The sequence below is a fragment of the Clupea harengus genome, chromosome 16 (genome assembly GCF_900700415.2).
Source record: "Clupea harengus chromosome 16, Ch_v2.0.2, whole genome shotgun sequence".
Taxonomy (NCBI): domain Eukaryota; kingdom Metazoa; phylum Chordata; class Actinopteri; order Clupeiformes; family Clupeidae; genus Clupea; species Clupea harengus.
In genome coordinates, this window is record NC_045167.1 from 2,297,634 (window position 1) to 2,300,260 (window position 2,627).

Genomic DNA, 2,627 nt, shown 5'->3' on the forward strand with positions numbered 1-2,627 from the left:
GTAGCTTCTTTTCCCTCATCATCAGTAATCTTTTCATCCGAGCACAAATCTTGTTTTTGACCAACCTCTACAGTCTTTTGAGGGATGTCGTCATAGAAAGGAACTTCTTTCACATCTCTGAGACAATGAAATAGGATTTTATTCAACCTCATCAATATCCTTGCGAAAGAGAAGCCAGAGATTGTATCGCTCACAGACCACCTACCCCAGGTGCTCCGAGGGGTTTACGATGTTGCGGCATAAATGATTTAATCTTTACAATTCTGTATAAATATATATTAATTTGCTGTGTTGGACAAACTACAAAACGATGTTTTAAGTCTATTTCATTGCAGTGTTGATCTGAACAGCACAGCTAAATTCTGAATTAACAAATTCACCGCGGATTTACACCTTTTCAGCCGCACGTTGGATAAGACAAGGACACACGTTAAGGCTCTACCAGAGTTTTTATGCTGAGTTTAAAAGGATGTTTTTCGTTGCTGCTCTAACAGCTCGCCCACCGGAGAGCTCTTCGATGAGCAGTGCATTTTGAAAATGTCTTTGTTCGGAATTACACGTGGAAAGTGGCGTTTACTAGAAGCCTGATTTGGCTTGAGACTGAAATACCGTTCATTTCAATGGCTCTAACTTCAAGGTTGTCTAAACGCAAGGATGCAAAACCGTGGCCGAGAATGTCTTCAACTTTCTGGGCTGTGGTACTGCTGACCAGTCTGCTAATTATCTACTGCGGTGAGTATATTGCCCGCAATCGCAGATAGTGATCAGCTGATACTGTGGTGCATGTGGATGGAAGGACGTGATCCATGATAATCATAGATGAGTTGACATCTGATTGCTATCAGAATCAGAGAGAGACAGAGTGAAAGAGGGTTTCACTGAGACGGATGCCTGTATTTTTTCGATGCAATAGCCCCCCTAAATTATGACATTCCAGTTCTCTGTCTCCCCTTTCTCTTTCCGTCACTCACTCACCTTCAGACACACACATGTGGTTCACAAATGAACCAGACTCTTGGGTCGTTTCCTGTAATCTGCGAATTTAATTATTTAGTGTTTTAATTGGACCATTAGCAACAAACATTAAGGGATATCTTCCGTTCATTAAGTGACTTCATCTTAATAGATGAAATGCTTTTTCTATTCCCCCATTTAAATTATACGTAAATTACTTTCACAATTACAAAAACTAAGAGCATAGCAATACCAGTATTTGAATAGTGTCATCTTAACAATATGGCCAAAACAATATATTTTTTTTATGTATGTATGATGTGAGTATGGCCAATAGCAGGTTCTAAGCATATGTTAAGGACCTTAAATACTATTTGCATACTGGCTCAACCACTGATCCGCTCTTGCTTCTTCTTTATAAAATTGTGGAGAAATAAGTGTAAACAGATGCATGGTCCATAGCCATCCCATTAAAGTCATTATCTTAATCTTCTGAGTAATGAAATTGGCCGTTTGTCTGTTCATTTCTTTACTGTGTGTATGAGAAAGGAGAATTTTTTGACAGCTCCTCATTGAAAAGTCACACGTTAAATTCAACTCAAACACACACACACACACACAAACACACACACAAACACACACACACACACACACACACACACACACACACACAGGGCTAAAAAGGGAATGGATTGCAGTGTTTTTAATCTGGGGATGAATGGGCACTGTTGTACCACAGAGGGTGTTTAATCTCTGCCTCAGTGTGTGATTGTTCAGTGCTGCATCTGCCTGCACTTCCCCTGTAACCTTGCTGGATGATTGATCCTTCTCTTGTGTTCAATCAATGCCCTGGGCTGTTTGCTCCGGTCAGCAGTCTCAGAGACTCAAGCTTTGCTTATTTTATTTTATTCTGTGACGCCTCTTTTTGATTTTAGCCTGTCTTGGGCGAGCCCCCCAAAAAACAGCTCTTGGAGTTTTGCTCTGACCCAGTTGTTGTCTCAGAGATTAATCTTCATCTTGACCACTGACCAATTCATGTCATCTTTTACTGAGTCATTGTCGGTGTCTGTCCGGATCAGGAGCGTGGCAACCCTGCTGGCCAAAGACCAATGTGGAATATTTATTTAGGTGTATAAAAGTTGTGCCAAGACGAAAACCGCACCTGCCGCTAGTATGTGAATGTATGTGTATATGTCTGTGCATGTGAATAATGTTCTCATGCGAAATGTGTGTGAGTGTGTGTGTGTGTGTGTGTGTGTGTGATTGTGTGTGTGTGTGTTTGGTGCGGGTAGGGAGGTCAGAACAACAAGTGAGTGTCCTCAGCGTCCCCAGCAGTGACAGTGTAAGGCTAGGACAAAAAAGCTTGTTGAGGAGGTCTGTGTTTATAGCAGTGACTCATATGCTAGCTGCCTCTTAAAATTAGCATCTGATTTTAAGATCTGCCTTCGTCAAGTAGCTGCATGCGCTGAGGGATGATGTGATGAAAAAAGGGGAAGGGAGAGAGAGAGAAAGAGAGAGAGAGAGAGAGAGAGAGAGAGAGAGAGAGAGAGATGAGATGGCACTGCTTTGTCCAATGCTGCAGCTAATCCCATAAAAATGGTGTTGATGTTATCCCCTCAATACTGTGATTAAATTTAAGGTTTACAAAGTTATATTAGCTAATTATGTTGATT